This window comes from Pleurodeles waltl, chromosome 7 (genome assembly GCF_031143425.1).
Source record: "Pleurodeles waltl isolate 20211129_DDA chromosome 7, aPleWal1.hap1.20221129, whole genome shotgun sequence".
Lineage (NCBI taxonomy): Eukaryota > Metazoa > Chordata > Amphibia > Caudata > Salamandridae > Pleurodeles > Pleurodeles waltl.
The window spans coordinates 1,480,018,792-1,480,035,188 of NC_090446.1; positions in this window are offsets into that span (position 1 = coordinate 1,480,018,792).

Consider the following 16,397-nt stretch of genomic DNA (forward strand, 5'->3'; position numbering starts at 1 on the left):
AAAAACAAGACATTTTAATAAATAATTGATTTAAAAAATACTAGGATACAAATTATATTAAAATCTTAAAATACAAAATAAAAATACAAAATTAAAATAGAAACTTAAAATATAGAAATGATCACTGTTTGTATGTAAGCCTATAGCAAAGACACACTTGCTGGATGCACAAATTTGGCTGCCAGCCACATGGCCAAATATCAATAAAAAGCAAATAGGCATGGCAAGCAAAGAACACATGCAAGCCTATGGCAAAGGGACATTGGCTGGATGGACAAAATGGCTGCCAGCCAGATGGTCAAACAACAACAAGGAGCGAGGAGGCATGGGAAACAGAGAAAGAGTACATGCAAGCCCATGGTAAAAGAACACTGGCTGCATCCACAAAATAGCTGACAGTCACATGGTCAAACAAGAAGGAGCAAGGAGGCATGTCAAACAAAGAACACAAGCAAGCCTGTGGCAAAGGGACACTGGCTGGATGGACAAAATGGCCACCAGCCACATGGTCAAACAACAACAAGGAGCAAGAAGGCATGGGGAACAAAGAAGGAACACATGCAAGCCTGTGGCAAAGGAACACTGGCTGCGTGCACAAAATGGCTGCCAGTCACATGGTCAAACAACATCAATAAGGAGCAAGGAGACTAAAGAAGAACACTTATAAGCCTATGGCAAAGACACACTGGTTGGATGAAGAAAATGGCCACCAGCTATATGGTCGAATAGCAACTACGAACAAGAAGGCATGGAGAACAAAGAACACATGCAAGCCTATGGACATAGACTACATAAAATGGCACCTGGCCACATGGCATGGAGAACCAAGATGAATGGTGGAGGATGACAAACCCACACACACATACACACACAGTAGACATGGTGGTAACACTGAAGAAAACACTAACAGCAATGCAAAACAGGAAAACTAAAATTTCACAACAGTGCACACATCCTCCTATGCCATTAAATATTACTACACAACATGTACACTTTTTGCAAAAACAATAAAATGCAAAAAATAGTCAACATTTTTAATTTAATCCAATGTCATCCCTGCCCTAAATGAAGATTTACAAACTTATACCACTGAAATATTTATTTCATGCACTGATGACTACTAGTACTGGGCCTACTGGATACATGGCATTTTCGAAATCTAAGCCGCATAGTAAAATAATATTTCTAATGTTACAAACATGTAGAAAAGGACTGGGACTGAGCTGTGCAACAATTTTCCTTTAAAAAAGATGGGAAATCAATGAAATGCTAAATAAATAACTCAGTCATACTTAAACTCCAGGCCACCCACCATGGTACAAATTGTAAAATCAAATTAAAGTACAAAGAAATATTGGTACATGCCCAAGAAAATAAACAACACCCGTATTCAATAGTTTTTTAAACTTACCTGTGTGACTTCACAAAAACAAAGTCCTTAAATCCAATGCTAGATCCAGGAGACAAAGAGAGTGATCCTTCCACCTTGAAATCCAAGTGACCAGGAGATGGACAAAGCATTGGGAGGAGACTGCTGGGCATGAACAGGAAGTTAGAGTCTCTGGGGATCTTCCTTCCTGTTTGGAAAAAAAGGCTTCTCAATCTAAAAATAACTTCAAGGGTACATTGGTGATGAAAATCCATTCAAAAACTACTTTTTGCCTAGATTTAACTGTATCTGGAGTAGAAAATCTACTTCAGGTGCATTTGTGCTCACTAGTAGGACTGTTTTGCCTGCCATCGCAACCGTAAGCAGCGTGAGTAAACACGATGACTCGCAACCACAACCAGAAACAGCCTGATTGCATGCAAAGTCTTGCATTGCTCGCTAGTGGCCTGCGAGTATTATGGCACTAGCGAGAGAGCGCTAAAACCCATTCTCGCACACATGAACGAACTCTGCTCCTTGTCAGATTGTGAAATTTTGACACTTTGCCCTACTTGGAATCGCACAGAGTTCCCAAATTCCACAAACTCTGCCAGCGGAGCGGATTTCTTCACCCGGGCCCAGTTTTATTAAGAAATTGGAAGGTCACTGTTTATGCTGCATAATTTGCCTTTTCTCGCTGCACACAACACTGTTGCATAATTTGATCCTCCCCTGCAGCATAATTCTAGCAGCCCCGGTTATATTAAAGAGCTTCCCTGTGTGTGTGTGATGCGGGGAGGGGAGGAGGGCAGTCTTTGCTTGCCTTTGTGAAGTCGTTCCACATGTTCTCTCTGATTTTGGGATGGGATGACTTCACAAGTGTTCAGTGTTTGTGGCACACAATGTCGATTCCCGTCACATGGTCAACTGGTGAGGAGCCAATATCACATGGTGGCAGGGAAAACAAGTTGAAAACCACTGTAAACAGTGGTCTTCAATTCGTTTTCAGAGGCTTTGAACTGCTGACGTTCACTTTTGGTTGTAAAAACAACCCAGGTCATGGGCAATAGCCTAAGCAAGCTTATGTCTTGTTCTGTTTTGTTTTCGAGGAGAGAGTTTGGGGGTTGGTGGGTGCACAAGTGCCTCTTAATGTGCTTCTCAGCACGAGGCACAGGCCCCATCCAAGACCCTATCCTCTTCTCACATGATGTCATTTTCAACTTAATTGGCAGGTCCAGTCTACTCTGCCCTCTGTGCTTTCCGTTCCATTCAGATTTTTACATGACTGTCAGTTGCAATGTTTATTTTTTTTTGGGCAAAAGTTATGCATCTGTTTGAAAGAAAGGATTGACAGGTTCAATCAGTTTTAGCAGTGGTTCCTTCATGTCTATCAGAGCTGTTTGTGTGCCTCCACCCTGGTGGAAACTCAACTGGCACTCATCCAGAAGACAGTATCAATTGCATAAGGGAAACTCTCCAATGCTGGTAAATGTGTGAACAGGTCTGGGGCGTAGCTTCCATTGGTGCAGCAGGTGCAGTGCACCAGTGCCCACTGAACCCTTATAATTAATGTACTTTACTCAGGGCCAGTTGTAGGATTTTGGGGGGCCTGGGCAGAAAGGGAATATGCAAGGCCTTTTTAATTTGCATACACATTCAGGGCTGCTTGCATCTCAATAGATGCCCCTGCTTCTGAAGCTGCTTTATGCAGACCCCTCCGGGCTACAGCCCCTCCCTCTCAGCCACCTACAAGCACCTGTTAACAGCTCATAAAGGGCTGAAGGTGTGAGGGTTAATTATCACAAGAGATGGGTAATACTGCCAGGGAGTTAAACAGCAGGACAATAGTCATTCCCGGGTGCCTCTGTATGGGTGGGTGGATGTGTGTTTTGTGGATTCTAATTGCAGGACAAACCTACAAATGTGTCTCATTGCAACTGCGACAGGTCCCCCTCCACTGGGGTTTGCCTCACTACACAATAGCAGTGAGGCCAGGGGAGGGAACCCCCTCATTACGTAGCCTGGCTGTGTCGCACTGGTGAGGGCCCCAGGTTGAAGGGCTGAGTGCAGGGCCCAGGGCTGCTGCCCACACTGCCCTTGCCTACCGCCAGCCCTGATTTGACTACCCCAAACGCAATCAAAGGGTCCTTTGTCTCTGTGGTTATATGACAGTGTAATGCTGCCCATTACCATGCATGCCTTTACCATGCACTTTTTACAACACATGCCTTTCCCACGCATATGCCATTTACCACTCGTATGCCTTTACCACGCATATGCCTTTTACCACTCTTATGCCTTTACCACTAGTGGCATAGTTTTTATAGAAAAAGTGTTTTTTGATTTGCCTATATCTTTGGAGCCGGTTGATGAATCTTCACAAAAGTTTCTAAGAAACCTTTACGCTGACTTCAGCTGCTGTCTGGAAAGTTCAGGGTGATCCTTCAAGTGGGGGTCGAGAAAAAGGGGGGGGTCCCAAAACGTGTTTTCCCCATTCATTTTACCATAGGGAATTTAAACAGCAATAGCGCCAAAACCACTGGATGGAATTACACCAGATTTGGCAGAAAGGTAGCTCTTGGTCCAGAAAGAGGCCTTTCGTTATTTGGTGTTAATCTGTTCAGTAGTTGTAGAGAAATTAGCGAAAATACAAATTTGTATATATAGGGACGCAAAGAATTTGCGACCCCTTCCAATCTCATGCTGAGATCTGATTGGCTGCCAACACTTCAACAAGGAAGTGTTGGCAGCCATCTTGGACTTGGCTTCAGCCTAGTCCCAGAAAAAAAAGTTTAAAAAAAAACAAAAGAGGCTATGGTAGAGTCACCATGACCCCTTAGCTCTGGGGCTGGGATCCCAGAGGGCACCCCAGAGTTAAAAAGCATTTTTTTAAACATTTTCTCCGTGATTCGTGGCAGATCCGCAGATCTGGGGTAATTTTTTTTAAATGAAGGGCGGACTCCCGCGCTTCGTTATCCTCAAGCCCCTGAGTGGGCCAAGTCCCAGAGGCATTATTCATTTTAATGCAGGAGGGCCATCTGGTGCCTCCCAGCCCCGGGGACTGCCACCTCCCCAGAGCTAAAAACATTATGTGATAGGGTGCCACCTGGGCCCCCACAGCCCTGGGGACCGCCACCTCCCTGGGGCAATGGTCAAATTCAGTGTGAGGAGGCACACCCCACAGCCCCGGGGACCGGCACCTCCTTGGGGCTATTGTCAAATTCAATGAGGGGGCGTGCTTCCCCCTGGCAGCCTCGGGGACCGCCGCCTCCCGGGGCTTAAATGCAATGTAATGTAGGGTGCGCGTGGCCCCAGCAGCCCCTGTGACTGCCGACGGCTTCCAAAAAAAAAGCAAAAGCAAAGAAAGTCTACTGTCAGAAAGCTGCGTTCTCATCTGTCTTCCTTGCATGCACATATGTGTTTAAGGAAGACAGATGAAAACATTGCTCCCACAAGCAGGAAGCTGCTAAAAAAACAGCTCTCAGCTTGGGGGAGCAATGCCGGCTTCCATAGGACGTGGAGAGCCGGCTAGGACCCTAGGGGCCTTGAGGCTCCCCACCCCCGGTCCTTTCACACTCTCTCTCTCACATCCTATAAATGGAATGAAAGAGAGAGAGAGATATGGTCATTGCAAAGGTCTCTCCATGCAATGACTTAAAAAAAAAGGTAAGGAGTCACCTGTGGCGTAGAGGTTAGGGTTACAGACACTCAAACTGAAAGTTGAGGGTTCCAATCCAGGTGTTTCTGTGGTCAATTTCCCTACTTTAATTGATTGGCAACATCAAAGTTTAAGGTTATTTATAAAAGGTGATCTCATGCTTTTTAATATCTCATTCTAAGTATATCATTCAACATAGCCTAAAAAACTCTCTCTCCTTTCAGTCTCTTTCTCTCTCTTTTGCAATCTCTTTTTTCCACTCACATGCCTACTCAGACACTTAAGTGCCCACTCACAGACCCACTCAGGCACCCACCCACAAACCCACTCAGACCCTTGCACACCCACTCACAGCTGTACTCAGACTCTCACACACCCACTCACAGACCCGCTCAGACACTCACACACCCACTCACAGACACACTCAGACTTTCACTCACTCACTCACTCACAGACCCACTGAAACCCTCATGGACCTACTCAGAGACCAACACTGATGCAGATATTCTCACATCCACTCTCACACCAAGACACACCCTGTCACACCTATGTTCACACCCAAAGAGACAGGCCACGGCATACTCCTGCCATGCACACGCAAAGGGCAGTGCGCAGCGTGGAGTCGGGTGGTTAGGGGGTGGCCACAGGGTCTCACCACAGGCCAGGCCCTGAAGTGAACAACCGCTGTGCATGGACAAAATCTGTGCGCAGCGGTGGTTGGATGAACGTATAGTAATGAAAATTACTTTACGTTTTAAAAAAACATAGAAATTTACTGAAAAAAACAAAGATTACAGGGACGGTGTAGTTCGGAAATAGAATTAAAAAACATAGAAATGCAATTAAAAAAACAAAGGTTACAGGGACGTTATAATCGATAATATGTCCCTGCTGCCTTTGAACACAGAAAAACATGCCTCATATTGTTTTCAGCGAACCCTCTCTAAAAGTTAGAACAAGAGCCACATTTGTCTGAACTGGCTGGGACAGGTGGTGAAAAACTGTGACTGTCCTGGAAAATCCAGAATGCCTGGTCACCCTATCTCTGAATCAATATCCTGCAGTGGTGGCTGGTGATGTTAGTGGCAGGACTGGCCTTAGGGGGTGAGTGGGGAGGAGGATGGAGGTTCGAGTTAGGGGCCACAGCATTTTTTGGGAGCTCCTACTGTTCTCATCAGCACACAATTATTGAACAAGAAATGCTGACTTTTGCACATATGCTTCATCAATGTGCTCATTAATTTGATCCCCTAATGCTTAACCAAATACTGCCTGAAAGCTGCACCAGCCTGCCATACTCCTGGGCTAACCAAATACTTGTACCTGTCTTGACAAGTACCATCCTGCCCCTCACACTATCCCTCGCCTGCACGCACATACAACTGTTCCTACTTGGCACTGAAGGTTTGCATTGGGCCCTGAGATCCTCTGGCTGTTATCAATTCAACATGCTTCATGTCTCCCTCTTTCTGATTCACTGCATAAAAACTGCATAAAAATGCACAAAAAGTTCAAATCAAGGGCCATATATACAAGAAAGTGGCTCATCACTAGTGAAGGTGCAACTTTTCTTACGGCCTCCTTGCGTCCCCTAATGCCACCATGGTAGTGCCGTATTCACAATACGGTGCACCATGGCACATGTTACGGGCAATAGTGTCATTTTTTAATGCTATTGTAACGCTATACTGGATTAGCATTAAAAAATGACGCTAATCCAGTGTAGTGTTAAGAGGCCCATTGAAATCAATGGGAGCCTCATTTTAATGCCTGCTTTAAGCAGGCATTAAAACTGACGCTAGAAGTGGTGTAATGGTGTAGATTCCATTGCACCATTTTTAGCGACCCTCTAACGATATATTATGCATGATGTGGCGCAAAGGGTTTACAAGGTGGAGCAAATCTAGTTTGCGCCACTTTGTAAATATGTAAAGTGGACCGTTAGCATCACATTTGCGGCAAAAATGTTGCCACAAATATGGCGCTAAGGGGCGCAAGGGCCTTGTAAACCTGGCCCAAAGTCTCAACATAAAAAAGAAAAATAGCTACCCGCTTACTGGCTGATTTGTACAAAGTGGAACCATAAAAGTTGGGTAAATCGACTTCCCAACTTAAACTCCATGAGCTTAGGTAAATATTTTATTTCACCACAACTCCTATTTCGTCATTATAGAGTTCAGAATACCAATTGCACAGAAAGCTATTGAGATTGATTTACTAAACTAAGGTTCCCACATAATAATCTGAGCCAGTACAGGATTTACACTACAACCGACTTGCGTCATAGTTCATTGATGGTTCATGTTAAAACTCTTAAATAATTTTCTATCAGTACTTCTCAGTGCAGCCATGGCAGACACCCTACCTTTGGCTGTGGCAGCAGGCCCCGAAGGGTTACCTCTTGGAAAGCTGACTGCCCTCAAGATGTACCTGGCAATTGTATAGTTTGTCTTTCTGCTCACCGATAAGGTAGCTCAAGGGGTAAAAGACCATCCCTTTTGCTGTAGCACCCACAGTTGTCAGGTTCCAAACATGGTACTCTAGGCTGTGCATTATTATTAATAGTGCACTGAGGTCACCTTTTTGTGGAGGAGAAGCACTTGAGGTTATTTAAGGCCCTATCCCCCAGCTTGAACAAAAGAGCATGTGATCTCATTTGCTGGCGGTGGCGATTTAGGCTCCAGACTTGAGCGGACAGTTTTTATTTTTTTGTCAGAGTGTTTTTGAAATAGCAATCATTTGGGAAAAAATCAGCAATGTGTTCCCCTCAAAAAATAAAAATGGTGATTGATTTTCACTGCCTTGGCACTGATTACGGTGGACATGGCCATACCTTTCTAAAAGTCTCCGGTTTAAAAAGATTATCTTGTGTTTTTTCTGCAGTTTTACACATCGCAAACTCAATCCAAAGGTATTTGAGCACTTTATATTACACAAGGCATCCATTAACTTTTGGTTTTAGGTAAGGAAGTGAATAAGGGCCAGATGGATGACCCTTTGGTATTGCATCTCGTAATTTGTGAATCTTTGCGATTTGCAATTTGCGAGTTGCAATACCAAATACATAACGGTGTAACACACAGTGTTTGCGATTCCCAGTGGGGATGCAAATGACCTATCTCATTAATAATCATGAGATAGATCGCAATTTGCGACCCCCATTGGGAATGACCACACTCACAGGTATGGTGGCCTGCTGGGGACAGCACACCACCATGTCTGTGACTGCTTTTAAATAAGGCAGATTTTTTTTGTGCAGTCCGTTTTCCTTAAAGGTAAAAGGGATGCATATCAAAAACAAGAATTAAAAAATTTATTTTCATTTCTTCGAGGAGGCAGTTTGATTTTCAGAGTGGCATGCTGATTGCAACAAAGAAAAAGCTTCATACATCTCGTCCTAAATGATTTGGCCAGAATTGCTACTTATTTAGGCTGGGCCCAGGCAGCAGCTAAGTGTTTTCTTTTACTTCGTACCTCACACCATTGGGGCTGTGGAGCACCATCTGCAGGGAAGCTTCTTCAACTTGCCGATGCCAGCTTTAAAGTTTAAGCAGACATGTGCACTCCCACCTTCATTCCACACCACATGTCTGCTAGCTGGCAATGAAACTCTGGAGCTTAATGGCGTCCTTCATTCACTGCAGCGCGGAAAGCAAACACCTCGAGTCTACGAAGTGTATCCTCAAAATTGCTGACAAGCTGCGCAGACTCGATTTCCCGGCTTCCCATCTGCCTGCAGCCTCTAACCCTCCTTTTCTGAACTTGTCACAAGTTGGGACCTACCCTACCCCCCTAAGACCAGTTGGGAAAGAGTGCTGTGACCATGCTTTCCACTTCCTGATTGACATGAAGCCACAGCGCCACATGGCTTCTGTCTAATACGCCCAGGCTTAATTTTAAACCCATGTCATCAGGGGGTGGAGACTGGCCCTAAGGCTATGTCTTTGCCGAGCTGATGACCTCACTGGCCTCAGGGCTCTGAGACTGTCAGTCTGGCAAGCACTCTAGACTTTGGGGCTGCCCAGGGGCAGCAGATTTAGTGAACAGGAGTGCCACTGACTTACTGCAACAGTAAGCAGGGTGAGTGGCACTGTGCCGCAGGCTGCACCCTCGCCCCCATCAAAACACAAAGAGAGTGCGCATGTGCGGTGGGTGAAAGTAAAGGGGGCGGAGCCCCAACGCCCTTGACAATAAACCGCCACTGATTTCTCTTGATTTACAAAGGAAGGCAATATCTCAACAGGAAATGTATGGCCTAGTTTTACTTAGGCCTTCACAAAGTGGAAGGAGAGTGCGGATGCTGGGAAGGTGCTGCAGTTAGCAGACAGAGGAGGTAAATGTCAGGCCTCACTTTACTGTTGAGATGCACTCTAAGGTCTGCCATTCTATGCTCAGAGGATGGTGAATGTCATCTCGTTAAACAGTGGAATAGCAAGGATGGGATGTTCTTAATGCAAGAGAGGAAACTTGCTCCCTTGTTCTGATTGGTTGGAAAAAGACCACCATAAATGGACTTTAAATGATACTTATACGGAAGACACAGCACGCACACTTTTAAATTATGCAGAAAATGCAATAACCTGTAATAAAGCCTTTCAGCTTTTTTGTCGTTTTTTTAAAGCTATACTGCCATTGGAATGATTTTTGTTTTTTTATGATATTACTTGCTGTTTATGCTTTGATGTAAAAAAGTTAAATGATATTCCTAGTTGTTTAAGCCTTGTTGTAATGAGTAAGGGAGCGATGTTTATAACTCAGACAATGAAATGACCCGTTAAGATGTTTCTTGTAGTTCTTTAAAGCTATATAGACATTGGAATGATCACTGATTTTAAGATATTCTTTGCGGTTTATGCTTTGGTGTTATGAGTAAGGGAGAGATGTTTGGTTTAATGATTTTGTTGTTGACTCAAACTTGGGGCAAAAACAATAAAGGATTTATCTGTCTGTCTGTCATTAAAGGGATTCAATAGGCCTCATCCATCCCGACTCCTGGTCCCTATTCCCATCCCTCTGCCACTGTCTCCTCATCTTTACCTCCCACCATACTCCTCCCTGGCTATAAACTAACACTCCTGTACTGAATTCACATGCATTACGGTCAGGGGCGTAGCCTTGGCAGTGAGATTGAGGGGGTGTGAGCTTCAGATTTCTCAACATTCACGCTGGCACATAATGTTAAAATACATTATATGACAAAGTGTGCACAAGGGTGGCTTAAGGGGCAGCGAAAAGGGAGCAGAATGAAGAGTGGTATGGGTGCTAAGTGAGAGAACATTATTTTGTGAAATAACCAACATTTTTTAAATCTTTCCAAACACAGAGAGGGAGAGAGTGCGCATGTGTTTTGTCTGTGTGTAAAAATTCCTAGTGAAATCCATCAGACACAACATCATACCCGACTGAAAGCATTTGCACCCAACTATTTATCAGAAATTACATTTATTTGGAGGGTGCAACACCCCAAACACCATTCCCCCAAAGCTACACCCCTTATTACTGTACACATTTTCAATCTTTACTGCAGCACCTCATAGTTGTGGGCAGCCTCAAGTTCGCCGCACCATGATTAGAGCATGTCTAAGATCCTGAAACATAACTGTAGGAGGCTGGCCCTCTATGTAGTGTGCAAAACGTTGTACACTATGCAGCTGGTCCAGTCAACCACATGTTGGTTTACAGAGGTAAAAACTAGACCACATTATGCTTTAATTTTTCTGGTAGCTCGGTTGAGCAGTTGGGCCAATCTTGGAGAAGTGCAAAGCATTTGTTGTACTCACAGTATCAATAAAGCAAGACACACACTGAAAGGAATAACTAGAGACCAATTTACAAAAATTCTTCAGACTTTTATGACAGTTTTAAGACCAAGATCATCTAAATCGGGTGAGTACTTTTCAAGTTATAATTTTTCACATTTCAGAAGATGTCTTGTTTTTGTGCGTAATTCCGCATCATAGGACTCAATGGGAGAAAATGTTTAAAATACATATAAAATCAGGCAATGTGTTTACCAATGTATCCTTTTGCAAATAGGTTGAGGTGATCAAGAAGTCCTGTGGGCCAGCCGGAGGAGTTCAGGTGATTCCAGGTTTTTTGCGGGAAGAGCTGTTGAATAGTCCTTAGAGCTGTTACAGGACCACTGCGGGGACCACTTGGAAAAGCAATGCACAGGTGCACTTCAGTGTGAGTCTGGTGGGTCCCCTTGGACTGTAGAGGTTGCAAAGGTTGGGGGACCCTTAGAGCACAGCTGGTTCTCCACTGCAGGGCCCAGGTAGGCCGGGTACAGAGCAGATATGTGAGCCAAGAGCTGTGCATAAAGGTTCCCTCAGAAGCAGGAAGTAGGTCATTTTGAGGGTTGCTTTCAGGTCAGCATGGCCACTCTGGTGGGTGGTTCTGGTGGTTTCCGAAGCCCCTTGACTGGGGCTTACTCCTGGTCCTTTTAGAGTCCAGAGTGGACTTTTCTTCCTGGTGTCTGACATTGAGTGACCAGTACCCAGGGCTATAGCACATTTCAGCCACTGGAGATCACAGTGCTACCATACTTGGCACACTTTCAGGTTTTGTCATCACAGTCCATGGAGTGAAATTTGGTCCAGTTGCAGCGTCCGGTTCCTTGTTCAGCAGCCAGTCAGTGAACTTGGCTTAGCTGGTCTTTGGGTCTTTGTTGTAACAGAGTGATGACTTCACTCTGGAGGGAAATCTTTGGCAATTTTTAGAAGAGTGGCGGTTCTCCGGGGATTTTTAGGGTCTGTCCAAGCAACTCTTCAGCGGCGATTATTGAGTCCTGGGTGCAGCATGCAGGGTTTGGCGCCTTTTTCTTTGTGCAGCAGGAATGCAGTTCTCGAGCCTTGGGTCAACTTTGTTGCTGGTCTTCTTGTGTCCTTTGAATCTGATCTGTAGGTATAGCGGTGCCCACTAAATACTGCATTTGGTGGGCGTTTAGGGGAGTACCTAGTAGTGACCAATGGCTCATCTACCTTAGGGTGGCTACACCCACTATGTTACCACTTCCTGGGGCAGAGGTTACTTCCCTATCCTTGATAGGCTGTTTTCCTACCATGCGTGATGGAGGAAAATGAAATGAAGGGGTCACCTCGCATGCAAAACCTTATAGGTGGTGCAAGCTGGGGGTGGCCACTCCTCCTGTCCTTTGTGGGACAAAAGTGGGGGGGGGTTGCAATGGGGTGGCCATCTGCCGCGAGCAGCAGTGATGGGAGATGAGTTTCAAAGGTGGTAAGCACTTTGAAGCTCTTAGGCAGGCTGTAAACATTCCTGGGGGAAGGGATGTAACACCTCTGCCCAGGAAGGGCTTTGTTCACTGGACCCAGAGAGCATAGGCTCTGACACAAGGGTTCCAGAATCCTTTCTGGTGGTGGCAGGCTGGTTGTGACTGGCCAGCAACCATGCCAGGGCAGTTAGCTTTTACAGGGAGAACCTCTAAGGTGACCCCTGCTTACATTTTGCAATAAATCCAATACTGGTACCAGTCTGAATTTATCATTCTGATTTGTTTGATACCAAACAACCCTGGGTGCAGAGTGGCCACCATGTAGCTGTGAAACTTGTACTGACTAGTGTCCAGCACATGCATATAAAATGGCTGCTCTGTTCAATTACTATGTCCCAGGTTTGGCAAGGTCACAGTAGGGGCATATTGCTCATGCTTCTTTGCTCACATATGCAGCATAGTTAGTGCACCCTGCCTTAGGGCTGAAAGGCCTGCCAGAGGGGTTACTTACCTTTATTGCATGCAGTGTGTTTTGGGTAGGGCACACAGGCTGTGTGCCATGTCAGTTTTTGCAATTTAGGATTGCACCAGGACACTCAGCCTCCAATGGCAGTGCTGGGTGCACTTGGATGCATGGTCCCTGAGGGCGGCACAAGCTGTGCTGCTGCCCCCAGGGGCCTACCCTTCGTACTGCATGCCCTAGTTACCTTAGTACTATTAAGAGGGACTTATAGGGGCACCTAAATGTGTTTCCAATAGTGCCAATGCATCACAGCAGTTTTAAGAAAGAGATCTGGCCCAGGGAACCTGGTTAGCAGGGGCCCTGGGCACTAACAACTTTGAAACCACATCAAATACCAGGCAAAAGGAGGGGGTTAACCATGTTAAGAGAGGCACTTTACTACATTGACACTCCACCAAACTTACACCAGTGGCATAACAGAAGCCCCCCTGAAGCCTCTGCAGTGTGGGGCCCTCAAGTTTCGCCACTGTCATACACTCTGAAAGCGTAGGTAGGAAACTGATGTGAATCAGAGCGTTTTGCATCCACTTTTTGAGTAAGAGGTGCTGCATTTATTCTGGAATACAGTAATTAGTTGCTTTGTTGCTATATTTGTGCTGTAAAAATGTGGATGCACACACACACACACACACACACACTATATACACACACACACACTAAATTGCTAAGCAGCATGAAGTCATTAATAAGAAATCTGAAAGCCCCTCCACAGCATATGCGTATGATTAGTATAAATTAATCTCTCAAAATAACCCAGCATTACAGTCTATTTATAAATAACATGTTCACTGGCAAAGTGTTTTTTTGGCAGTGATGACAGATGTCTATTCATACCCAACTCAATAGTACTTATTTTATCAACCTCAGAAGGATATAAGACAGAGTGGACCAGCTGTCATTTCATGATAAAATAGAGGTGGGGGAGCCACTGGGGCTAGGCTCCAGCCAGATGCGTGGCTAGGGTTTAGCTCAGGGACCTCCTGGACTCTTAAGCCCAAAATGAGCCCACAATCCCCTGCTCACATCTCTTTCTCGAAGCCCCTGACCGAGCTCCCTCCCTGTGTGCAGCAGATGAGGTGCCTATCAGCAGCCCTGTGTCAAAGTCTTTCTGTAGTTTTGGGTCTGGGGTTTAAAGGCACGGCTATCAGCCTGACCTAATGCTAATAATATAAAGAGAGTGGGCACTGCCCCCTCCCTTTCAACCAGTAGCTTTCTTTGATCTGCCTCTCTCAGACATTGGTTTGAGATTTTGTCACTCATACTTTGTCTCAGCCCAGGGAATAAAAATCTTTCACCTAATGCCGTTGGCTGTCTGGGTGTATCTTTCCACCTCCACCTGAATGTGTGGATTGCACTGAATGAGGGTTTTTTACAGCTGTAGCTCTACGTCCTCTTCTGAAGACTCCCTTGCATGCATTTACTCTAATGCACTAAAACCATAAGCGGTCGCACATTAAACCCAGACCCATTGGCTTTGTTTATTATGCCATAGGGTATTCGGATATGTTGATTTGGAGGTGCTGTGAATAGGCTGCACTCCACAACCTCTTCATGATCAGCCCATTAACCACTTCCCCAACCCCAACATCCCACCCTGAACCTGTGTGTGTGTGCATCTGGGCGCTACACTTTAAAACTGCCTCTGTGTACACCTTTCACTCTGTAGGAGAGTCGAGACCTTGGTTTTGCTAAGACATATAGGGCCTGATTATGACCCTGGCGGACGGCGGAGGCCGTCCGCCAAGGTACCGCCGCTGAATGACCGCACCGCGGTCAAAAGACCGCGGCGGCCATTTAGACATTTCCTCTGGGCCGGCGGGCGCTCTCCAAAAGAGCGCCCGCCGGCCCAGAGGAAATGCCCCTGCAACGAGGACGCCGGCTCAGAATTGAGCCGGCGGAGTTGCAGGGGTGCGACGGGTGCAGTTGCACCCGTCACGTATTTCAGTGTCTGCTTAGCAGACACTGAAATACTTTGCGGGGCCCTCTTACGGGGGCCCCTGCCGTGCCCATGCCATTGGCATGGGCACGGCAGGGGCCCCCGGGGGCCCCGCGGCACCCCCTACCGCCATCCTGTTCCTGGCGGGCGAACCACCAGGAACAGGATGGCGGTAGGGGGTGTCAGAATCCCCCATGGCGGCGCAGCAAGCTGCGCCGCCATGGGGGATTCTAAGTGCAGCGGTAAACCGGCGGGAGACCGCCGGTTTGCCTCTTCTGACCGCAGCCAAACCGCCGCGGTCAGAATGCCCTGCGGGGCACCGCCGGCCTGTCGGCGGTGCTCCCGCCGACCCTGGCCCCGGCGGTCTTGTACCGCCGGGGTCAGAATCACCCCCATAGTTGTCCTTTCTGAGGAGTTGAACCTCTCCTGCTGTCAGTTTCTTTGTTAAGTACAGCGGAGCCAGTGATAGTGAAACCAATATGGTTGCATCATTCTGCGTCATTTTAAGTGAGAGTCAAATCTGAAACCACTTTGAAGAAGCTCAGTTCAGGGTGTGAGCTATATAAAAACTTCATGTCATGTCACCTAGGTAAGGTTTAATAGACAGTAATGTTTCTCCACATATGACAACAATAAATGGCAAAGTGATAGATCTTGGTTTACCCGTGACAGTGATGTCAGGGCATTGTTAATGGAGAAAAGGTCCTGTCTAAAAACCTATGGGGCATTTGTATGTCGGAGTTGTGTCACCCTTGTGCCATGCAACTGAGTGCACGAGCGACTTATCAACCCAGGCAATGCCACCTTGTGTGGCTCGGTAAAGTCAGAGTAACGCAACGTAGCACAAAATCTCTGCATTGCATTACTCTGCCCCAGGAAGGCGTTGCATGGATTTTACTGTATTCTGAGATTCATCATCTATGGTAGACCAGGGAATGCGTCAAAATGCTACGCCTTCCCAGGTGAGGCGTAACCAGGAGAAAAATCTTTATTTTTTCTTGTCACTTCCTCTTTTTATGTGTGCTGCAGAATAGGAAAATGCCTCAGTAGGTTTTTGTACAAAAACAATACTGCTTACAATGCGGCCACGCAGGGGCGCCTGTGTTGGCGCTAGGCACCACATGGTCCCATAGCGCTAGGGAATTACAGGAACGCACAGTTAAGTACGGCTCATTCCTGCCTTCCCCTATTACACAGCGCTGTGCTGCAAGGTGAGTTGCTGCGCTGCCGATGATTTCATAAATATGACCCCTATTATTGTGTGGGTCAACGGGGTGATGTACTCACATTTATCACAGTGTCACAAGTGTCCGAGAAATCACATTTGTATTTGGAAAGCCTCTTTATCATATTTGTACTTGTCATTTACCGTCTCATTTCCAGGGGAACCTTTTGACAGCTCGGCTCGTTCCTTGGGGTTTAGAGCCAAGTCGGACTCCGGCTCGACCCTGTGTATCCCTCGCACTTTCCAGGTTAGCTCACCTGCAGATTAAACGGGGACACTGGAGAGGGTGATTTTGTCCACTGGGGCACATGGGGTTATTTATTTTATTTTTACGACGCTGGAGAGAGCCTCAGGCGGCTGCTCACAAAAAGGAATTTCTGAAATATGTTGTCATTCAGCATGCACCTGTGGAGAGGCGGGAGGGCCTGTCCCTCCCTCCCCTGCAGGTGTGTGAC